The sequence below is a fragment of the Capricornis sumatraensis genome, chromosome 6 (assembly GCF_032405125.1).
Source record: "Capricornis sumatraensis isolate serow.1 chromosome 6, serow.2, whole genome shotgun sequence".
Lineage (NCBI taxonomy): Eukaryota > Metazoa > Chordata > Mammalia > Artiodactyla > Bovidae > Capricornis > Capricornis sumatraensis.
The window spans coordinates 84787051-84812375 of NC_091074.1; the positions used below are offsets into that span (position 1 = coordinate 84787051).

The window sequence follows — 25325 nt, forward strand, 5'->3', positions numbered from 1 at the left end:
TTTTCTCCTCCCTTTTTTGGGGATTGGGAAGTGCCTGAAATATTTTAAAGCAAATCTCAAACTTTCCTATAAATACATTATAATGTGTTTCTAACTGGTAAAACAGTTAACTTTCTTTAAAAAATATAATTATCATGCTATTATCTAACAATTATTAGTAATTCCTTAATATAATGTAATAACCATCCTATATGAAAATTTCTCTTATTGTCTTAGAACTGTCACTTTACAGATAGTTTGTTCCATTCACAACTCAGGTCAGGTCCATACTTATCACTTATTTGGTTTTCAGGTCTGTTAACTTTCTTCTGTGATATGGTAATTATCACCTTTTCATTGGAGAAACCAGGCCATTTGTCCTGAAGGTATTCCAAATTTAGGATTTGTCTGTGCGTTCTTGTGTTGTCTTTTTTGCTTGTTCCTCTCATTCTTGTAAAGAAATGGTTCAAAGCTTGATTTAATTCATGTTTTTGTTGTTTGGTTGGGGGTAGCAGCCATCATAGAAGTGGTGCTGTGTCCTTTTTTTTACATCCCATCAGGAGGTACGTAATGAATGGTTGTCCCACTTTTTGTGATTCTAGTTATGTTCAGATGGTGTCAGCCCCATCCTTCTATTATAAAGCTCCCTGTTTATCTTTACCTAATAATTTAACATCCATTGATGATACTTACTTGAATCAATTATATAATTAGAAGTTATGAACTTGTATCATCACACTTTTTTTCACATTTATGTTTATGAGATGCCATTCTTCTATGTAGAAGAGCTTTCCCTCATCAGCAGGGTTACCCTGAAGTGTAGTTCCTACTGGAAAGGAATGAGGAATGCTTAATCTTTTCTTTTAATTACCAGTTTCAAAGTTGGTATAATAGCTATCTCTTAATAGTAGTAGGTTATTTGTGGTTTGTTTTTCTTCTGATAGTTTTCTGTGGACCTTTGAATATCATCATAGACTTGTGGCTTTATAATGTGTGTTTAAAACAACTATAGTCATTATTTTTGATGCACAAGTTTTTAAAAATGTGGTAGCCTCTTGATATAACCTGTAAATCTTCAGAAATTTTCTTATTTTCATGTACAACAAATGGCCCAGGTTTATCTTATAAGTTCTTTATCCATATCTGAAAGCAACCATTTCTCAGTGCAGACATACAGATAGCCATCAGGCACATGAAAAGATGCTCAACATTACTAATCATCAGGGAAATGCAAATCAAAACCACAGTGAAATATTACCTCACACCTCTCAGAATGGCTATTATCAAAAAGTCAACAAATAACAAGTGTTGGCAACTATGTGGAGAAAATGGAGCCCTCATGCACTGTTGGTAGGACTATAAATTGTTGCAGCCACTATGGAAAACAGTGTAGAGATTCCCCCCAGAATTAAAAATTGACCTACCATCAGTTCAATTGCTCAGTCGTGTCTGACTCTTTGCGACTCCATGAATCGCAGCACGCCAGGCCTCCCTGTCCATCACCAACTCCCGGAGTTCACTCAGACTCATGGCCATCGAGTAGGTGATGCCATCCAGCCATCTCATCCTCTGTCGTCCCCTTCTCCTCCTGCCCCCGATCCCTCCCAGCATCAGAGTCTTTTCCAATGAGTCAACTCTTTGCATGAGGTGGCCAAAGTACTGGAGTTTCAGCTTTAGCATCATTCCATCCAAAGAACACCCAGGACTGATCTCCTTTAAAATGAACTGGTTGGATCTCCTTGCAGTCCAAGGGACTCTCAAGAGTCTTCTCCAACACCACAGTTCAAAAGCATCAATTCTTCTGCTCTCAGTTTTCTTTGGATGCCCAACTCTCACATCCACACATAACTACTGGAAAAACCATAGCCTTGACAAGACGGACCTTTGTTGGCAAAGTAATGTTTCTGCTTTTTAATATGCTGTCTAGGTTGGTCATAACTTTCTTTCCAAGGAGTAAGCGTCTTTTATTTTTTATTTTTTTGCGTCTTTTAATTTCATGGCTGCAGTGACCATCTGCAGTGATTTTGGAGCCCCCCAAAATAAAATCAGCCACTGTTTCCACGGTTTCTCCATCTATTTGCTGTGAAGTGACGGGACCGGATACCATGGTCTTAGTTTTCTGAATGTTGAGCTTTAAGCCAGCTTTTTCATTCTCCTCTTTCACTTTCATCTAGAGGCTCTTTTGTTCTTCTTCACTTTCTGCCATAAGGGTAGTGTCATCTGCATATCTGAGGTTATTGATATTTCTCCCAGCAAGCTTGATTCCAGCTTGTGCTTCTTCCAGCCCAGTGTTTCTCATGATGTGCTCTGCATATAAGTTAAATAAGCAGGGTGACAATATATAGCCTTGATGTATTCCTTTTCCTATTTGGAACCAGTCTGTTGTTCCATGTCCAGTTCTAACTGTTGCTTCCTGACCTGCATACAGATTTCTCAAGAGGCAGGTCAAGTGGTCTGGTATTCCCATCTCTTTCAGAATTTTCCACAGTTTATTGTGATCCAGACAGTCAAAGGCTTTGGCATAGTCAATAAAGAAGAAATAGATGTTTTTCTGGAACTCTCTTGCTTTTTCCATGATCCAGCAGATGTTGGCAATTTGATCTCTGGTTTCTCTGCCTTTTCTAAAACCAGCTTGAATATCTGGATGTTCACAGTTCACATATTGCTGAAACCTGGCTTGGGTAATTTTGAGCATTATTTTACCAGCGTGTGAGATGAGTGCAATTGTGCGGTAGTTTGAGCATTCTTTGGCATTGCCTTTCTTTGGTATTGGAATGAAAACTGACCTTTTCTAGTCCTGTGGCCACTGTTGAGTTTTCTGTGCTGATAAACATTTAAAATTATATTTCATGCATTTGAGAGTTACTCTCTTAGCAGTGTCTTTTGAGAAGTTTTCAATTTTAATGGTGTATTTTTTCATTTATGATTCGTGCTGTGGTGGTATATCGAAGATGTTACCTAATCACAGGTTGGAAAGATTTTCTATGTTCTCTTCTAGACCTATGGTTTCAGATTTTACAAAGTCTGTGATCCATTTTTAGTTAATTTTTTAATATGTGGTGTGAGGTATGAATGGAAGGTTTTTTTTTTTTTTTTAAACAATATAGATATCTCTTTGTTCCAGCACCTTTTGTTGAAAAGATTACCCTTTCTCTATTGAATTGCCCTTACACCTTAAAAATATTTCATCTGTGTGTATGAGGATCTGATTTTGGATTCTGTTCTGTTCTTTTGATCTACTTATCTGTCTGTATGCCATCATACTATCTTGATAACTGTAGCTGTATAATTCTGAAATCAGGAAGTTTCCCAGTGTTGTTTTGGCTGTTCAGGCCTTTCACATTTTTCTGTGAATTTTAGCATTAGCTTGTTAGACTATCTACAGAAAACATGTTAGTGTTTTGTTTGCCATTGTATTGAATCTACAGATCAATTTGGGGAGAGTCAGTGCCCTAAAGATACTGAGTTAGAACCTGTGAACATGATATATCTGTCTCTCCATTTATTTAGGTCTTTGCTGTAGATTGAAAATTTGTGTATGCCGATATTTGTATGTTGAAACCTAAACCTCAATGTGGTGATATTTGGAGATTGGGTTTTTGGAAGATAATTAGGTCATGAGGAGGAACGCTCAGGAATGGGATTAGTACCCTTATAAAAGAGGTCCCTTACCCCCTTCCGTGGCCATGTAAGGTTATAGCAAAAAAACAGCTATCAACGAACCAGGAAGCAGTCTGTAACCAGACACCGAATCTGCTTTTGGCTAGATCTTGAACGTCCAAAGCTTTGAGAACTGTGAAAAATGCATTCCTGTTTTTTTAAGCCACCCAGTCTAAAGTATTTTGTTACAGCAACTTGAACAGACTGAGATAGTCTTAAGTTTCTCTCAGCAGTGCTTTATAGTTTTCAGTGTTCAGGTCTTACACATTTTTTTGGTCAGATATATTCCACAGTATTTCATAACTTTGAGTGCTCTTGTACATGGTTGTCTGAGGAGGCCTTACAAATAGCTGAGAAAAGAAGAGAAGCTAAAGGCAAAGGAGAAAAGGAAAGATACACCCATTTGAATGCAGAATTCTAGAGAATAGCAAGGAGAGATAAGAAACCCTTCCTCGGTGATCAATGCAAGGAAATAGAGGAAAACAATAGAATGGGAAAGACTAGAGATCTCTTCAAGAAAATTAGAGATACCAAGGGAACATTTCATTCAAAGACGGGCACAATAAAGGACAGAAACAGTATGGACCTAACAGAAGCAGGAGATATTAACAAGAGGTGGCAAGAATACACAGAAGAATTATACAAAAAAGATCTGCATGACCTAGATAACCATGATGGTGTGATCACTCACCTAGAGCTAGACCTCCTAGAATGTGAAGTCAAATGGGCTTTAGGAAGCATCACTCCGAACAAAGCTAGAGGAGGCTATGGAATTCCAGTTGAGTTATTTCAAATCTAAAAGACAGTGCTGTTAAAGTGCTGTGCTCAATATGCCAGCAAATTTGGAAAACTCACCAGTGGCCACAGGACTGGAAAAGGTCAATTACATTCCAGTCCCAAAGAAGGGCAATGCCAAAGAATGTTCAAACTACTGCCCAATTGCACTAATCTCACACACCAGCAAAGTAATGCTCGAAATTCTCCAAGCTAGGCTTCAGCAGTATGTGAACCGTGAACTTCCAGATGTTCAAGCTGGTTTTAAAAAAGGCAGAGGAACCAGAGATCAAATTGCCAACATCTGTTGGATCATCGAAAATGTAAGAGCGTTCCAGAAAAACATCTACTTCTGCTTTATTGATTACACCAAAGCCTTTGACTGTGTAGACACAACAAACTGGGAAATTCTTGAAGAGATGGGAATACAGGCCACCACCTTACCTGCCTCCTGAGAAATCTGTATGCAGGTCAAGTTAGAACTGGACATGAAATAACAGACTGGTTCCAAATCAGGGAAGAAGTACGTCAAGGCTGTATATTATCACCCTGCTTATTTAACTTATATGCAGAGTACATCATGTGAAATGCCAGGCTGGATGAAGCATAAGCTGGAATCAAGTTTACCGGGAGAAATATCAATAATGCAGATATGCAGATGACACCACCCTTATGGCAGAAAGTGAAGAAGAACTAAAGAGCCTCTTGATGAAAGTGAAAGAGGAGAGTGAAAAAGCTGGCTTAAAGCTCAACATTCAGAAAACTAAGATCTTTGCATCCGATTACATCACTCCATGGCAAATAGATGGAGAGACAGTGAAAACAGTGGCTGACTTTATTTTTGGGGGCTCCAGAATCACTGAAGATGGTGATTACAGCCATGAACTTAAAAGACGCTTGTTCCTTGGAAGAAAAGCTATGACCAACCTAGACAGCATATTAAAAAGCAGAGACATTACTTTGGCAACAAAGGTCTGTCTATTCGAGGCTATGGTTTTTCCAGTAGTCATGTATGGATATGAGAGTTGAACTATAAGGAAAGCTGAGCGCCAAAATATTGATGCTTTTGGACTGTGGTGTTGGAGAAGACTCTTGAGAGGCCCTTGGAGGAGATCAAACCCATAAATCCCAAAGGAAATCAGTCCTGAATATCAGTCCTGCAAGGACTGATGTTGAAGCTGAAGCTCCAATGCTTTGGCCCCCTGATGCAAAGAGCTGACTCATTTGAAATGGACCTTAATGCTGGGAAAGATTGAAGGTGGGAAGAGAAGGGGACGACAGAGGATGAGATGGTTGGATGGCATCACTGCCTCAATGGACATGAGTTTGAGCAAGCTCTGGGAGTTGGTGATGGACAGGGAGGCCTGGTGTGCTCTGGTCCATGGGGTCACAAAGAGTCGGACACCACTGAGCAACTGAACTGAAACTGTACATGATGATTTTTAGCATTTCAGCTTCTCATTGTTCATTGCTAGGGTATAAAATGTAATAATTACGTAATGATCTTATGTTCTCCAATCTTGCTAAACTTGTGTATAGTTTACTAGTTCTATTATTCTTTTGTAGATTCCACTAGACTTTCTACAGACCTTGCTGTCCAGAATAAGGTTTCATAGTTTTTTTCCAATCTGGATGCCTCTTGTTTATTTTCTTCTTTTTTTTTTGTACTGGCTAGAACCTCCAATACAAGATTGAATAAAAGTGATGGAACGTGGACATCCTTGCCTTATTCCTGAACTTAAGAGAAAAGTCTTTTCCATTAGGTATGATGTAGACTATAGGCTTTTTTTTTTTTTTTTTTAAATAGATGCCCTTTATCATTGAGGGCATCTATTAAAGTTAAGGAAATCCCCTTCTATTCTTAGTTTACTCAGGTTTTCAGGAATGGGTGTTGAATTTTGTTAAATGAACTCTCTGTGTCTCTTGAGATAATTGTATGGCTTTTCTTTTTTAATTTGCCAGTATGGTGAATTTCCCTGATTAATGTTTTTTTAGTTTTATTTATATTTAATAATTTTTGGCTGTGCTGTGTCTTCATTGCTGCTCAGGCTTTACTCTAATTGTGGTGAGCAGGGGCTTCTCATTGTGGTGGCTTCTCCTGTTGCAGAGCAGAGTCTCCAGGGCATGTGGGCTTCTGTAGTTGTGGCACATGGGCTCAGGAGTAGTGGTACACCAGGTAGTTGCTTAGTGTCATGTGGGATCTTCCCGGGTCAGGGATTGAACCTGTCTCCTGTTTTGGCAGGCAGATTCTTTACCTCTGAGCTACCAGGGAAGCCGGTGCACTGATTAATTTTTTAGAAAGATACTCAACCAATTATTTTTAATTATATTCAACCAATATATGCAACCAATTTTGCATTCCTGGGAAAAACTCAACTTTGTCTCTATATGGTATACTTTTATATGTTGTTGGATTTGAGTTACTAAACTTTTTAAGAATTTTTGCACTGATGTTTAGGAGGGATATTGTCCTATCATTTTCTTTTATAATGTCTTGGCTGTTTTTGTATCAAGATAATTTTTTGCCATATAAACTGATTTGGAAATTATTCCTTCCTCTTTAATATTTTGAAAGAGTTTGTATTCAATAGTTGATTTCACCAGTAAAACCAGCTGGGCCCTGAGTTTTCTTTATAAAATTTTTAACTTCAAATTCAGTTTATCTGAAAGGTATAGGGCTATTGAGGCTATTTATTTCATTTCGGGTGAGCTTTGGTCATTTGTGTTTTTTGTGAAATTGGTTCATTCATTTCACCTAAAATGCCAAAACTTTTGGCATAAAATTGTTTCTGTATTATATTCTCTTTTAGTCTTTATAAGATCTATAGTGATGTTTAGAAGTCTTCCATTCCTGCAATCAGTCATTTTGTTTTCTTCTAAATAGCCTGGTCTGGGGTTTTATCAATTTTATTGATCTTTGCAAAGATCAACTTTTGTCTTTATTATTTTTTTCTCTTCTGTTTTTCTTAATTATTATTTAGAAAAGAATTGACATGTTTAAAATTTGAAATCAGTGGTATTCTGATTTTTAATATGGGTCCAGGCACTGATGGTTTCATTGTGCTATAGGTATTTTTCCAGACCACTGTACTTGCTTACAGTTGTCAATGTTTCTCATTTTTGTGAAAATAATATACAGTAATTGCATTATAGGTAAATTAACTAGCTTGTACATAGTTGGATAATTTGTACACCATGTTGATAGAGTCATAATATTATTCTATTAGGGAATGAGGATTTTTACAACTTATGTTTACATTTGCCTTAGAAATAGTTCTGTGTTATGTAAATGCTGCAAATTAAGCAAATCTTTTATGTTTGGAATTTCCTAAATATACTTTTAACAGAAGCTTCCATTTCTGTAGTAGAGCAAGCCAATATGTCATATTTCTGACTTTGTAGTTGGAAATTTCAGGTTAGACACTGGGATGCTATATTTAAGCAACTTGGGCCAGTAACCTGGTAGGATTTGTATTTCTATTCAACATGGATATGAAAAGGTAATATTAATATTTTGCTAATAGACAAAGTTCACTGTGTTGACATTTTTATCTGCTGTGATTTTATTTTTTGCCCTAGAATAAAATATGCCAGTATTTTCATTCTTTTTATGACTTTTAAAAAATTTATGTGATGATGAGAGGAGAAACTTAATGGAATACTTTTACACTCTTTGGAGGGTGGTAGAGCTTTGGTTATTTTCGAGAGGAGTTTCAAAAGATTTAATACATATGTATGCTGAAGAAACACAAGCTGGAATCAAGATTGCCGGGAGAAATATCAATAACCTCAGATATGCAGATGACACCACCCTTATGGCAGAAAGTGAAGAGGAACTAAAAAGCCTCTTGATGAAAGTAAAAGAGGAGAGTGAAAAAGTTGGCTTAAAGCTCAACATTCAGAAAATGAAGATCATGGCATCTGGTCCCATCACTTCATGGGAAATAGATGGGGAAACAGTGGAAACAGTGTCAGACTTTATTTTTTTGGGCTCCAAGATCACTGCAGATGGTGACTGCAGCCATGAAATTAAAAGACCCTTACTCCTTGGCAGAAAAGTTATGAGCAACCTAGATAGCATATTCAAAAGCAGAGACATTACTTTGCCGACTAAGGTCCGTCTAGTCAAGGCTATGGTTTTTCCAGTGGTCATGTATGGATGTGAGATTTGGACTGTGAAGAAAGCTGAACGCCGAAGAATTGATGCTTTTGAACTGTGGTGTTGGAGAAGACTCTTGAGAGTCCCTTGGACTGCAAGGAGATCCAACCAGTCCATTCTGAAGGAGATCAACCCTGGGATTTCTTTGGAAGGAATGATGCTAAAGCTGAAACTCCAGTACTTTGGCCACCTCATGCAAAGAATTGACTCATTGGAAAAGACTCTGATGCTGGGAGGGATTGGGGGCAGGAGGAGAAGGGGACAACCCAGGATGAGATGGCTGGATGGCATCACTGACTCGATGGATGTGAGTCTGAGTGAACTCCGGGAGTTGGTGATGGACAGGGAGGCCTGGAGTGCTGCGATTCATGGGGTCGCAAAGAGTTGGATGCGACTGAACTGAACTGAATGCTGAAATTATATCTTTAACTTTCAAAAAAAAAAACTTTTACCTTTTAGAGGGTTTTCTGTTTGATTTTCAGGGACTCACAAGTCAACATAGACATGAATGTACCTTCAGCTTTAGAAGTAGAGACCTTATGACAGTTGCTAATAATTTTGTTATCTTAATTGCTGCATGCAGTAATCTGAAGCAAAATATGTTAGTTGATATTTTCAAAGGATGAGGAGCCTTTGTTGATTTTGTTTCCTAGACTTGAAACACACAGTTATATTTTCCATAACAGTTCCTCGCCTGTGTGTTCCCATTTTCTTAAAAGCTTATCTTTTATACTTTTTCTTTTTGGAACCCAGGCTGAAAATTGGTCTTTGAACAGAGGGAGTAAATTTTTTCATGTTAATTGTGATTAAAAATATATTTAGTTTCATTCTTATTCTACATTTTCTGTTTTCCTTCCTTTTTTCTTGTTTTTCAAAATCATTCTTCCTTTTGATGAATTTTCTATATTTGACTTCTTTAGTTACTTGAAAGTTGCTTATCTTACTCCTTTATTCCTGTCGGTGGTTGATAAAATTTTTATATGTAATTTTTATATGTTAAATCTATGTGTGCTGCATATGTGATCTCTACAATAAGACAAGTTTGTTTTACTTCTTCCTTTCCCATATTTCTCCCATTTTAGGTCATCTCAGATTTCAGTTCCAGATCTATTACTTTTATGTTGGGAGTTGGACTAAATATATTTTACTGATTTATCTGCCCACTGCTTTTTCTTTCTTTCTAAAAAATATTTATTAGGCTGCATCAGGTCTTAGTTGTGGCACTCGGGATCTTTCATTGCAGTACATGGACTCTGTAGTTGTGGTGTGAGGGTTCCAGAGCTTGCAATCTCAGAATTCGAGGTTTAGTTGCTCTTTGACATGCGGGATCTTAGGCCCTGAACAGAGATCGAACCCGTATTCCCTGGATTGCAAGGTGAATTCTTAACCATTTTTTCAGCAGGGAAGTCCCTGCCCACTCCCTTTTCTGATGTTTTACATTTCACCTACTTTATTTTTTTCCTTTTTTTTAACTTTATTGTATTGGTTTTGCCATACATCAGCATGAATCCGCCACGGGTGTGCACGTGTTCCTGAGCCCCCCCTCCCACCTCCTTCCCCATACCATCCCTCTGGGTCATCCCAGTGCACCAGCCCCGAGCATCCTGTATCCTGCATCGAACCTAGACTGGCGATTCGTTTCTTATATGATATTATACATGTTTCAATGCCAATCTCCCAAATCATTCCACCCTCTTCTTCTCCCACAGAGTCCAAAAGCCTGTTCTATACATCTGTGTCTCTTCTGCTGTCTCGCATGCAGCGTTATTGTTACCATCTTTCTAAATTCCATATATATGCGTTAGTATAGTGTATTGGTGTTTTTCTTTCTGGCTTACTTCATTCTGTATAATCGGCTCCAGTTTCATCCACCTCATTAGAACTGATTCAAATGTATTTTTTTTAATGGCTGAGTAGTACTCCATTGTGTATATGTACCACAGCTTTCTTATCTATTCATCTGCTGATGGACATCTAGGTTGCTTCCATGTCCTGGCTATTATAAACAGTGCTGCGATGAACATTGGGGTACATGTGTCTCTTTCAATTCTGGTTTCCTCAGTGTGTATGCCCAGCAGTGGGATTGCTGGGTCATCAGGCAGTTCTATTTCCAGTTTTTTCAGGAATCTCCACACTGTTCTCCATAGTGGCTATACTAGTTTGCATTCTCATCAGCAGTGTAAGAGAGTTCCCTTTTCGCCACACCCTCTCCAGCGTTTATTGCTTGTAGACTTTAAAAATATGGACTGCTTCACGAATTTGCATGTTATCCTTGCGCAGGGGCCATGCTAATCTTCTCTATATCATTCCAATTTTAGTATATGTGCTGCTGAAGCGAGCACCATTTCACCTACTTTAGATTAATTTTATGCTTTGCTGAACTATTTATCTGGATTCTTTTTTCAGGGAGAAATCAATGAAAGGTGAATTTTCAGTCTTTGGATGTTGAAATGTTTTCATTTTGCCAACTCATTTGGATACTGGGATTCTAATTTTAGAACAATATTTTATTTATTATTTATTTATTTTTGACTGTGCTGGGTCTTTGTTGCTGTGCGGGGCTTTCTCTAGTTGGGGTGAAGGGGAGCTACTGTCTAGTTGCAGTGTGTGGCCTTCTCCTTGCAGTGGCTTCTCTTGTTGCAGAGCATGTGCTCTAGAGCACCAGCTCAGTAGTTGTGGCACACAGGTGCACATTCCACAAGATTGCCCCGTGGCATGTGGAATCTTCCTGGAGCAGGGATTGAACCTGTCTCTCCTGCATTGGCAGGTGGATTCTTAACTGCTGAACCACCAGGGAAATCCTTAGAACTATTCTTAATTAGATTTTTGAAGATAATAGCTCCATACTTTTATAGCCTCAGCTGTTGATAGTGAAAGTTCTTGAGGCTAGTCTTACTCTTTCCTTTGAAGATAACCACTGTCTATCTGGAAGCTATTTGTTACTCAGATTTATAAAAAATCTGGTGATCTAAATTTTTATGATGTGTCTAGATTTCAGTTTTTACAAGTGCATTTTGCTTGGTACTCACCTCTTGAATTGGAAGAGGTGAGTACCGGCTCTTAGAGGTTTTATTTCTCTTTTTCATTATTTCAGTTCTCTCCTGAGAAAGTTGTTAGACGGATTTGGGAACTGCTTAAAACCATTGATCCTGAGCTTGAAACACTTTAATTGTGGTAGTTTTTTCTACCTTCTGTCCTGTTCTGTATTTAGGGCTGCATTTAAAAAAATAGCTTTGTTAGGATATAGTTCATATACCACAAAATTCATTCATTAAAAATGTACAATTCAGTGGTTTTTATTATTTTCACAGTGTGGTAAAACCACCACTGCAGTCTATTGAAAATGTTCCAGAGAGTTTTCAATACCCTGAAAAGAATCCTAATGCCTGTTAACATTCATTCCCTATTACTGTCTTAGCACAGCCCCTTGCAGCCACTAATTTACTTTGTTTGTGGATTTGCCTATTCTAGACATTTCACATAAATGAAAACATAATATGTAGTCTTCTGTGACTTACTTCTTACTAATTCAGCATGTTCTCTGTGTTTAACCATGCCATAGTATTTTTTTTATTGCCAAATAACATTCCATTGTGTGGATATATCATATTTTATTTATCCATTCATCAGTTGATGGACATTTGGGTTTTTTTCACTTTGTCTATGTGGGTGTATGTTTTCATTTCTCTTGAGGATTATATTTAACCTCTTATATTTCTAATAGTCTAGTTTGAACTGATAACCCACTTCAGTGTCATATACAGACTCTGTTCCTGTATGGTTCCATCCTATCCCTTTTAAATGTTGTTGTCACAGAGTGCAACTTTATATACAACATGAGTGAACCTAGAGGACATTATGGTAAGTGAAATAAACCAGACATGGAATGACAGTAACATAGATTTATAATAATTCTTGTGTATTAAAAATTCTGTACAAGAAAAAAGAGGAGTTGGAAACCAAAAAAGCTATTTAGCCTATGTATCCTTAGCAGAGATCTTTATTTCTTCTTAGGGCTTTGAGTTAGTGTAGTATTCTGCCATTTTAGCCTGAAGCATTTTTAATGTATCTTACAGGCCAGGTCCACTGGCAAGAAAGTCCTTCAGGTTCATATGTCTGAGAATATTTCAGTTTTTCCCTCATTTTTGAAGGATAGTCTTTGCCAGATATAGTATTCTTGGTTGACAGTGTTTTGTTTTATTTTGCAATTTAAATATGTCATCCTACTGTCTTCTGTCCTTCATAGTTTCTTATTAGAAATTGGCTGTTAATCTTATTGAGGCGCTCTTGTAAATGATGACTTCCTTCTCTTGGTTTTAAAGAGTCATTCAACAGTTTGGTTATAATGTGTTTCGGTTTGAATCTCTTTGAGTTTATCCTACTTGTAGTTCATTGAGCTGCTTGGTTTTGTAGATTGACATTTTTCATCACATCTGGAAAGATTTTGGCCATTATATTTTTAGATAGTCTTTCTGTCATCCTTTTTCTTCTGAGACTTCTGTAAAGGGGATGTTGTTATGCTTAAAGGCATCTCACAGGTCCTTTAGACTCTGTTTGCTTTTCTTTGTTCTTTTTCCTTTCTTTGTAGACATTGCTCTATCTTCAAGTTTGCTGATTTTTCCTTTTGCCTGTTCACATCTACTCTTGTATTCCTCTAGTCAACTTTTTGTCAGTTATTGAATTTTTCAGCTCCAGAATAAAAATTACAGAAGTATAGAAAAAAGAACATCAAAGCTTTCTTTTTACTTTCTTCTAGAACTAACCACTGTTAACAGTTTGGTATGAATCCTTCCTGATAAAAAAACCATGCAAATATATGTGCTTATTGAGTTTATCTTTAAGTTTTTATTTTGATATAGTTTCTGATTCACCAGAGTACTCTCAATAATAGTACAGAGAGTTCCTGTATACCTTCTACTGAGATACCTAAGTGTTTCATATTTTTTATCTTCATTTATTCTTCTCCTGTGTCATCTATCTGTAAATTTGTATTTACATTATACATACTGTCTTTTTCATAATTGCTTGAAATATTGCAGACATGATACCCTAGTACTACTTTACAGTGTGTGCTTTCTAAAAATAAGAATGTTCTCTTACATAGCTAGATATCAATGATAAAAATCAGGAAATTAACTGTTATTGAGTCACCCATTGTCCAGTAATATTCTTAACAACAGAAAAGCATCTTGGTTCATGTAGTACATTTAGTGGTTTTGTCACTTAAATTGACTTTATTTAATCTGAAACAGTTTTTCAGTCTTTGTCTCATGATTTTGATATATTTGTAGAGTACAGATCATTTATAGAATGTCCCTCAAGATCAGTTTTTTTGGTACTTCTTCATGATTAGATTCAGGTTGTTTGATACCCTCTCATGATAGATTAATGTTTGGCAGGAATACTGCAGAATTGATGTGTTTTCAGTATATCATATAGGGAGGTGTCAGTTTGTCTTGTTACTGGTGGTGTTAATCAGTTTTGATTACTTGGTTAGAGTGGTGTCTGCCAAGAGAAAGTTACTGTTTTCTCCACTATAATTAATAAAAAAATATATTGGGGGGAGATACTTTGAGACCATATACATATCCTGTTACTCTTGTGGAACTTGAACCAGTAGTTTTAGCATTTGCTGAAACTATAGATTATTGATAATGATGGTTGCCAATTATATTAGGTTTAATTCATAGTTTTAGAAAATTAAAATTAGAAAATTTAGAAAATTAAAATGTGATTAATTGCAGCCTGTCATTTTACACTGTGGCAGTAACATCTTTTTGTTTTGGTTCTTTATTTTATAATGTTCTAAACTTATAAATGTAGATCTAACTGTAACAGGTGTTAATCTTTTTTGTTCCTTTTTAAAAAATAAATTTCAGGTGTGCAGTATAGTGATTCACAAATTTTAGAGATTATACTGCATTTATAGTTACTATAATGATTTTGTTTCATGTACATGTCCTCTTCAGAGTTATTTTGGAATAAATCCCAGATGTAGCTTTCTAATTGTAAATATATTTTGGTGTATCTCTGAAAGATAGGAATTAAAAAAAACTGATACCATTATCCTACCTTAAAATTTAACTTATTATTTAATATTATCATATGTCCAGTGGGTGTTAATATTTTCTCAATTGTTTTGTCTTTTTTCTCAGTTTATTTGGGTTGGGATCTGGAATCCAAATAAAGAAATCTGTATACTGTGACTGCTTTAGATTTATCTCTTACCCTCTTTTTTTTAACTTATAGATTCCCTCCTTTCTATTTTTCCTTTTTCTTTTCCTCCTTTGAAATTTTTTGTTGAAGTCAACACAATATTTTTCCTGGAAAATATCCTACAGCCAGGAGTCTGCTGTTTAATTCAATTTAATACTGTTTTAATTAGAAATTAGTGATAAGTATATGTGGGCTTCCCTGGTGGGTCAGATGTAAAGAATCTGTAATGCAGGAGACTCATGTTCATTCCTTGGGTAAGGAAGATTCCCTGGAGGAGGGCATGGCCACCCACTGCAGTATTCTTGCCTGGAAAATCCCATGGACAGAAGAGCCTGGCAGGCTACAGTCCATGGGGTTGCAAAGAGTTGGACACGACTGAAGCAACTTAGCACCCATGCATACATTTATTTCTTATTTTCTTGTTTTTCTCCTTCCCTGGTCAAGTTTTGGTGTCAGTATTATGCTAATCTCATATAATAACTTGGAAATTTGGCAACATTCATTCAGTAGGTACTTATTGAGCACTACCCACAGGGCAGTATGTTTGGTGAAATAGTGAACAAAACCAAAGTGGTTCTTGTACTTGCAGTGCTTAAAGCCTGGGGGAGAAAGCTAGGCAATAAATAAATCCTGTATAAAACTAAACTGCAAAGCTGTGTTTGTCTGCTTCCATTTTATGCATAAGGATAATTTAAGGATAATTTATGTGTTGGAATAATTATTTTCTTAAAGACTTGATAGAACTTTAAATAAAATTATTCTGGTACTTATATTTACATAAAGGGATTTTCTTTGCCTGTGAAATTACTTAGCAACCCTAACCTTCTAACCTCAGATCCTTGATATTCTATGACGTTGCACCATCTTTATTTGTTCCCTGTTATTGCACAGTGTTCCCCTGAGGGTAATGAGTTCTTAAGTTTAGGGAACAAGGCTCTGTTATTTCCTTGTTTCTATGGGAAAAAAATCATTCAGATTTCACATGACTGGGACAGTCAGACTGAAGTAATCCACTGAGTGTGAAGACTGCTGAAAGGATGAAAAGTTATGTTTGTGATTACTTCTCTCAGGTCAGATTAATAGCATCTGGTATGATAATTAGCTGCTTTGTATTTTACATTAACCAGTTATTTTGTGTTGGCTTCTTGTAGAGTGAAATAGTATTATTAGTGTCAAATAGTAAGCATTTTCTCCTTGAGAAAAACATGGGTGTGGACTATGTACACTTACTGAGTCATAGACTCAACAAGTGATTACATGTTTTTATGTGCCCTCATAACTAAGAATGGAAAGTCTTCTGATATCTTTCATATATATATATATATGTTGTGCTGTGCTTAGTTGCTCAGCCATGTCCAACTTTTTGCAACCCCATGGACTGTAGCCTGCCAGGCTCTTCTGTCATGGGTATTCTCCGGGCAAGAATACTGGAGTGGGTTGCCATGCCCTACTCTAGGGGCTCTTCCCAACCCAGGGATCAAACACAGGTCTCCCGGATTGCAGGAGGATTCTTTACTGAATGAGCCACCAGGGAAGCCCAAGACTGGAGTGGGTAGTTTATCCTTTCTCCAGAGGATCTTCCCGACCTAGGAATCGAACTGGGGTCTTCTGTGTTGCAGATTCTTTACTGTCAGATTTTCTTCTACTGGCAAATTCTTTACCATCTGAGCCACCAGGAAAGCCCCTTATATATATATGACTGTAAAAACAATTGAAGTACAAAGTTATAAAAGTATGTGTCTGGACCCTTAAAGATTTTGAAAAGATTGTCAGAGATCATTTACTCCATGCTTCTCTTTTTACAGAAGAAGCCCTGAATTTTTTTTTCCTTCTTTCTTTCAGAGGTTTTGACTGATTCCAAACCATCCCAAATTGATGAAAGAAGTGAGACCAGAACCCAAGTGTTTTGATTTTATTTATTTATTTATTCTTGGCTATGCTGGGTCTTTGTTGCTGTGCACAGGCTTTTTCTAGCTATGGCATGTGGCGGCTTCTCTCTAGGTGCAGTGCATGAGTTTCTCACTGCAGCAGCTTCTCTTGTTGCAAAGCATGGGCTCTGTGGTGCATGGACTTTAGTAGTTGCGGCACACGGGCTCAGTAGTTGCAGAACATACGCTCAGTTGCTCTGTGGTTGTGGAATCTTCCCGGGCCAGGGACTGAACCCATGTATGCCCTGTGTTGGCAGGCAGAGTCTTAACCATTGGACCACCAGGGAGGTTCCAGATGATATTTTGGTTCCACAATTTCTTGAAATTATTTTTTCCCAGTTAATTTTTTTATTCATAGTTTTAAAAATTTAATGGAATAGGTTTATGGCTGTATTTCCTCTTGGGATATTGTACTGTTAATCACAACTCTAAATTACATAGAGGAAAACATTTTAAGTGAATTTAATGAATTGGCTAAGATACTGACTTGAAATTTTTAATTGACTAATGATTTAGGTTATCACTTCCAATACTAAGTTTTAGCTAGTCAATACATTTCTGTTCTTACATATGTTAGTCTCATAGGCCTAATAATTTCAGACTATTTATTGGTAACTATAGGAAATCATTGTTTAACTTTTTGATTTTAAGGGCATTGTTTTGTCTGGTTTCATTACCAAATTATGTATTAGTTAGTGATATAGAATTATCATATTTTCAGAAAGTTTGAGAGGGCAGGAAGATATGAAAAGCCACCTCTACTAAAGATTAGAAGCTGTGCTAGATGTTTGGAGGATTAAGAGGCATCCAGAGTCCAGGAAAATCCTTGTTTGGATTTTTCTTGACCCATTTTGGAATTAGGTAGAGTTCTTAATTGCAGTTTTAATAACATCAGATTGGGTCAGTAATTTGTCTTGACAGTACTATGTTATCTTTTTAGTTACTGCTTTTTTTTTTTAACTGCACGGCAGGGCATATGGAATCTTCTTTGCCCAACGAGGGATTCAACCTGCATCCCTTGCATTGGATGCACAGAGTACTTAACCACTGGACTGCCAAAGAAGTCCCTACTTGTTGCTTTCTAAATTTTAGCAAGCTCATGTTTAACTATAATTGGTGTTTATTAAATTGTGTGAAATGAACTTTGCACTGAATCACTAGTTGCTTTTCTTTAATTGGAGGATAATTGCTTTACAATGTTGTGTTGGTTTTTGCCATACTTCAAACAAGTAAGAATCAGCTATAAGTATACATATATCCCTCCCTCTTAAGCCTCCCTCTTACTTCACTGTTTGCTTTTCTTAAAGTCTTTAGTATACTACATGATTAGTAGCTTTGGTGAAAACCTCAATTGCAAGAGAAATTAGTGAAAAACCTTGTACAGTCAACAACTTGCCTTTAAAAATAATCTTTGTTTTTGAAGTTTTTCATGAAGCAAGCATTACATTGGATTTTACGTTTCAGAAAGTTATTTTTGGTTGTTAGCTTTCCGTATAGAGTGAAAATAGGATTTATCTATTTGGGCAGTTGTGCACTGATACTGTACTTTTGTCTGGAATTTGGTATGGAAGTGTGAGATGAACATCCAGCTTTTTTCTAGGTAGCTAATTGGTTGTCTCATCACTTGACAGATTTCAAATGGCACTTTAAATGTCTATATTAGGATATTTTTAGGGATTTCTACTCTCTTCCATTGATTTTATGTGCCAGTACAGGACAGCTTTAAGTGTTGTTTCTTGTAATAAGTACTTTAGTATCTGATAGGCTGTTTTCCATTTATTATTTTCTTCGAAATTTTCTTGGCTATTGTTAGCTGATATTTTCATATGAACTTTAGAATCAGCTTGTCTTGTTAAAAAAACAAAAACAAGATTAGGGAAAACAAAAACAGCAACTTAGGGAAGAATTGATCTTAATGATATTGTATGTTTTAGCCAAGATTATCAATTTTTTTTTGCAGTTGTGTCTTTTTTTGTGTCTTAATAGTTTTAGTGTTTTTTCTTTTTTTGTTGTTGTTCAGTTCCTAAGTCATATCTGACTTTTTGCGACCCCATGGACTGCAGCACACCAGGCTTCCGTGTCCTTCACTAACTCCTGGAGTTTGCTCAGACTCATGTCCATTGATCTGGTGATGATTCAACCATCTCATCTTGTGTCGTCCCCTTTTCCTCCTGCTGTCCATCTTTCCCAGCATCAGGGTCTTTTCCAATGAATCAGCTCTTCACATCAAGTGGCCAAAGTATTGTAGCTTCAGCTTCAGCATCAGTCCTTCCAATGAATATTCAGGGTTGATTTCCTTTAGGATTGACATGTTTGATATCCTTGCTGTCCAAGGGATTCCCAGGAGTCTTCTCTAGCACCACAGTTTGAGAGCATCAATTCTTCAGCACTCAGCCTTCTTTATGGTCCAACTCTCACATCTGAACATAACTGTTGGAAAAAACCATAGCTTTGATTATAGAGTTTGTTGGCAAAGTGATGTCTTTGCTTTTTAATATGCTGTCTGTGTTTGTCATAGCCTTTCTTCCACAGAGCAAGCGTCTTTTAATTTCATGGCTGCAGTCAGCATCCACAGTGATTTGGGAGTCCAGGAAAATAAAATCTGCCGCCATTTCCATTTTTTCCTCATCTATTTGCCATGAAGTAATGGGACCAGATGCCATGATCTTAGTTTTTTGAATGTTGAGTTTTAAGCCAGCTTTTTCACTCTCCTCTTTCACTTTCATCAAGAGGCTTATTTGTCTTCCTTTCTGCCATCTCGGTGGTATCATTTGCATAACTGAGGTTGTTGATATTTCTTCCGCCATTCTTGATTCCAGCTTGTGATTTATCCACCCTAGCATTTCACATGATGTACTCTGCATATAAGATAAATAAGCAGGGTACAATATACAACCTTGACATACTTCTTTCCAATTTTGAACCAGTCTGTTGTTCCATGTTCAGTTCTAACTGCTGCTTCTTGACTTGCATACAAGTTTCTCAGGAGGCAGGTTAAGATGAACTGGTATTCCCATCTCTTTAAGAAATTTTAACAGTTTGTTGTCTTATCTCTTATGGTACATTTTGCTTCCATTGTACTTCTTATCTGATCGTTGTATGTATGAAGGCTATTTGTTTCAGAATGTTAATTTTGTACTGAGTAACACCTTTTTGTATTCTCTTGTTTGTAATAGTTTTTCAGTTTTTGGACCTCCTTGGGGAAGTCTGTCTTCTGACTTTTATACCTTTTATCTAATGTTAAATAAAGCAGTTGTGATAATGGACATCTTTGTCTTATTCCTATGCTTAGTGAAGTCTTTGTATAGTTTCTCCATTAGTATTCTCTGGCTTTGGTATTGAGTGAGATTATTTTTGTTACTATTTTTAATGTTACGTTAAGGAGATGGCTATATGATTTTTCTTTTTAGATGTATTAATATATGGTGAATTACATCAACAGGTCCTAACATTGAACTGTCCTGTATTCATAACATAAACCCCACTTGGACATGATGTTTTCCTATAAATTCTCATTTTTTGAGGATTTTTTAGTCTGTATTTATACATGAGATTTTTCTGTAGTTTTTTCTTTTATGTAATCAATAGTCCTACTGTTTTAATTTTTAAAACAATATATACATGTATTTATTTATTTGACTGCACTGGTTCTTAGTTGTGGCATGTGGAATCTTTGATCTTCATTGCAGCATGTGAGATCCTCAGTTTTGGTGTGTGGGATCTAGTTCTCTGACTTGGGCCCCCTGCGTTGGTGAGCATGGAGTCTTAGCCACTGGACCACCAGGGAAGTCCCAGTAGTCTTACTTCTAAAAAAAATTGGAAACTTTTCTTTTATGTTTTTGAACCGTTAAAGTCATTGGACTAAGGTTTCTTTTGGGTGGCAAGAGTGCTTTGATAATTTTTTCAATTTCTTCTTTGGTTATATGTTAAGATTTCTGCCTCTTCTGTGGTCAGTTTTGATAATATTTTTCTAGAAGATGATCTTTTTTATCCAGGTTCTCAAATGTATTTGAAAGCAGGTGAACAAAGCAGTGAGTTGGGATTATTTTAATTTCCTCTGTTTTGTATACATATTCCCCTCAACCTCCATTAAAATTACCTTAGGTGGATGGTTTTAATTTCCAAAGAATCAGCTCTTGGGTTTATTTAGTTGATAAGTTTTTCTGAGTTTTAATTGATTATTTTCTGCCCATATCTTTGCTGTTTGCACTCTTGTGTTTTCCCTAAGTTCTCATGCTGTGGATTTTCCTCTTGAGTACTGCTATGTGCTATAGATTTTCCTGAGTACCACTTTAGCCACATATAGTATGTAGGTTCTCAACTGTAGTATTTTCATTGTCATTATCTTTTGTGTTTTATTTTTGGTTGCCTTTTTTTTGACTGTGCCACTTGGCTTGTAAGATCCTAGTTCCCTGACCAGGGATGGAACCTGAGCCCCCAGCAGTGGAAGCACGGAGTCCTAACCACAGGGCTGCTAGGGAATTCCCTTCTGGTGCCCTCTTTGAGCCATGATTTCTCTAAGAGACAGTTCAGAAATTCAGGCAGTAGGGCTTTTTTATTTTCTGATGTAATTTATAATTTTTTTGCCTTTTGACTATGGGCTGTACTACTGTTGATTTTTGAAATTCATTGGAATTTTCTCTGTGGCCTAATAATTACTCAAGTTTTTTATATAGTGTTCTGTGGATGCTTAAAAAGGTATATTCTGATTTCAGGGTACTTTTGACGTAATATGTTAGATTTATCTTACAAATTATGTATTTCTACCTAGTTATTTTCTTATAGTTTGTGCTTATGAGTGTTGATGCTATGTTATTTGAAGCATTTTGTCACATTAGCCCATCATGGATTGCATTCTTTTTTTTTATTTTTTGGTTTTCATCTTTTTTTACAGCTAGACAGAAACTTGACCACAGAACAGAAGCAAAAATTTGAGTCTCTAGTCTTGGGCCCTTTGGTGGCTATAGGTTGCCCAGGTTGCCCTCAGAGGGGAGTACTTTAAAATGTTTCTCCTTTGCCTTTCTATTAATATGAAGACATATTTGGACCACCTGTGTGTGTTTGGTGGCTCCTCCCCCTCAAAATAAAAAAAAAGGAAAAGAAATGTTAAATAATTCTTTCTTCAGGAAGAGCCCAGGCTGTTCTTCACAGGATGTGTATATAGCAGGGGTCTGGTTTTAGCTCAAGGCCTGTCTGCTGTCAGGATCCGAACAGCTCTGGACAGGTATGGCTCAGGCTGGTAGCTGGGGCCCTCCAGGAATCCGCTGATAGCTCAGCAGAGGAGCCAGACTGCCAGACAGGAGGGAAAGTGGGAGAAGGCCACAGTGTCTGCAGCCCCAGGGAAAAGGAGCCAAATTGTAGGGCCTGTGTCAGGGGCCAGAGGCATCTCTGCCTAGCTAGCTGCTTCCTGTGACCAGGACCTCAGCTATGAGGGTGCAGTTCCCTTTGCTTCACTCCGCCACTCCCGCTGATGCCGCCCCTGCTCCCCCTGCCCCGCTGGCCGCCCCTGCTCCCCCTGCCCCGCCGGCCCCCCAGCGCCACGGCCAGGCTGCACTGCTACTTCTGTCCTCTGTCTTCGCTGCCCACCTCCAGCTCGGTTGTAAAATCAGTCTGCCCTCACTGAGGCCTCCTCTGCTATCTGTCATGAACTCCATTCTTTGTCAGTAAAGTAAAACACTTATATTATACTGTAGGGAACAAGGTATAAGGAAGGTTGAGAAGTGCTTGCAAACGAGACTCTCAACCAGGGCTGAACATTCTTGCAAACGAGATGTTCAGCTAAGAATCCTCTGTTTGTTCCCATGGGAAAAGAACATTTCTTGCACACAAGGATGTTTCTCTGATTCCTCAAAAGGAACAGACCCAGGGACAAAACGGATTCTAAGTTGATAAGGAAGTTCCCCAAAACAAAGTCTTAGCTGCTGTAAATAAGTCAAGGTAAAGGTTATCTCGCCCTGCGCCTGTGTACTGTATAGTCGCTGAATTATGGTGTTTGGCAACTTGCCCTGTAGATTGTTGTGCAAAGGATATAAAGTAAAGCAGCTGTAAGAAGCAAGGGGTTAAAAGTAAAAAGATTCAAACCACTCTGCAGGGTTGGTGTTTCATTCCGTTGCCAGCATTATACCTCTGTGAAGTCTGTTACCTAGAACCATTTGTGTGTTTTCAAGTATTCTTACTGGTCTAGAAACCTCTGTTGTATTCTTTTTTCCTCTCTCTGAGGTCACAGTTCAGTTCAGTTCAGTCGCTCAATCGGGTCTGACTCTTTGCAACCCATGTACCACAGCACGCCAGGCCTCCCTGTCCATCACCAGTCCCTGGAGTTTACCCAAACTCATGTCCATTGAGTCAATGATGCCATCCAACCATCTCATCCTCTGTCGTCCCCTTCTCCTCCTACCTTCAGTCTTTCCCAGCATCAGGGTCTTTTCAAATGAGTCAGCTCTTCAAAGCAGGTGGCCAAGTATTAGAGTTTCAGCTTTAGTCTCAGTCCTTCCAGTGAACACCCAGGACTGATCTCCTTTAGGATGGACTGGTTGGATCTCCTTGCAGTCCAAGGGACTCAGCTTTCTTTGGATGTCCAACTCTCACATCCATACATGACTACTGGAAAAACCATAGCCTTGACTAGATAGACCTTTGTTGACAAAGTAATGTCTTTGCTTTTTAATATACTGTCCAGGTTGGTCATAACTTTCCTTCCAAGGAGTAAGTGTCTTTTAATTTCATGGCTGCAGTCACCATCTGCAGTGATTTTGGAGCCCAAAAAAATAAAGTCTGACACTGTTTCCATTGTTTCCCCATCTATTTGCCATGAAGTGCTGGGACCGGATGCCGTGATCTTCGTTTTCTGAATGTTGAGCTGTAAGCCAACTTTTTCACTCTCCTCTTTCACTTTCATCTAGAGGCTCTTTTGTTCTTCTTCACTTTCTGCCATAACGGTAGTGTCATCTGCATATCTGAGGTTATTGATATTTCTCCCAGCAAGCCTGATTCCAGCTTGTGCTTCTTCCAGCCCAGTGTTTCTCATGATGTACTCTGCATATAAGTTAAATAAGCAGGGTGACAATATACGGCCTTCACATACTCCTTTCCCAATTTGGAACCAGTCTGTTGTTTCATGTCCAGTTCTAACTGTCGCTTCCTGACCTGCATACAGGCTTCTCAAGGTCAGGTGGTCTGGTATTCCCATCTCTTTCAGAATTTTCCACAGTTTATTGTGATCCACACAGTCAAAGGCGTTGGCATAGTCAATAAAGGAGAAATAGATGTTTTTCTGGAACTCTCTTGCTTTTCCAGTGATCCAGTGGGTATTGGCAATTTGATCTCTGGTTCCTCTGCCTTTTCTAAAACCAGCTTGAACATCTGGAAGTTCATGGTTCATGTATTGCTGAAGCCTGGCTTGGAGAATTTTAAGCATCACTTTACTAGTGTGTGAGATGAGTGCAATTGTGTGGTAGTTTGAGCCTTCTTTGGCATTGCCTTTCTTTGGGATTGGAATGAAAACTGACCTTTTCCAGTCCTATGGCTGCTGCTGAGTTTTCCAGATTTGCTGACATATTGAGTGCAGCACTTTCTCAGCATCATCTCTCAGGATTTGAAATAGCTCAACTGGAATTCCATCACCTCCACTAGCTTTGTTCATAGTGATGCTTCCTAAGGCCCACTTGACTTCATATTCCAGGATGTCTGGCTCTAGGTGAGTGATCACAGCATCGTGATTATCTGGGTCGTGAAGATCTTTTTTGTACAGTTCTTCTGTATATTCTTGCCATCCCTCAATATCTTCTGCTTCTGTTAGGTTCATACCATTTGTGTCCTTTATCGAGCCCATCTTTGCATGAAATGTTCCCTTGGTATCTCTAATTTTCTTGAAGAGATCTCTAGTCTTTCCCATTCTATTGTTTTCCTCTATTTCTTTGCATTGATCCCTGAGGAAGGCTTTCCTACCTCTCCTTGCTATTCTTTGGAACTCTGCATTCAAATGGGTATATCTTTTCTTTTCTCCTTTGCTTTTTGCCTCTCTTCTTTTCACAGCTATTTGTATGGCCTCCTCAGACAGCCAGTTTGCTTTTTTGCATTTCTTTTTCTCGGGGATGGTCTTGATCCCTGACTCCTGTACAGTGTCATGAACCTCCATCCATAGTTCATCAGGCACTCTGTCTATCAGATCTAGTCCCTTAAATCTATTTCTCACTTTCACTGTATAATCATAAGGGATTTGATTTAGGTCATACCTGAATGGTTTAGTGGTTTTCCCTACTTTCTGCAATTTAAGTCTGAATTTGGCAATAAGGAGCTCATGATCTGTGCCACCGTCTGCTCCTGGTCTTGTTTTTGTTGACTGTATAGAGCTTCTCCATCTTTGTCTGCAAAGAATATAATCAGCCTGATTTCTGTGTTGGCCCTCTGGTCATGTCCATGTGTAGTATTCTCCTGTGTTGTTGGAAGAAGGTGTTTGCTATGACCAGTGCGTTCTCTTGGCAAAACTCTATTAGCCTTTGCCTTACTTCATTCTGTACTCCAAGGTCAAATTTGCCTGTTACTCCAGGTCTTTCTTGACTTCCTACTTTTGCATTCTGGTCCCCTATAATGGAAAGGACATCTTGAAA

General features: G+C 37.8%; 1 protein-coding gene and 1 non-coding gene across 3 annotated transcripts in view; one reads left to right on the forward strand and one right to left on the reverse strand.

Annotated features, from left to right (window-relative positions):
- Positions 1 to 25325, forward strand: part of UBAP1 (ubiquitin associated protein 1) — a 66627-nt gene that overhangs the window by 10512 nt on the left and 30790 nt on the right. The gene's annotated exons all lie outside the window — the stretch shown is intronic.
- LOC138081602 (U6 spliceosomal RNA) lies at positions 10808 to 10914 on the reverse strand. Its single transcript, XR_011145049.1, has one exon. It is a non-coding gene; the product is annotated as a U6 spliceosomal RNA (small nuclear RNA).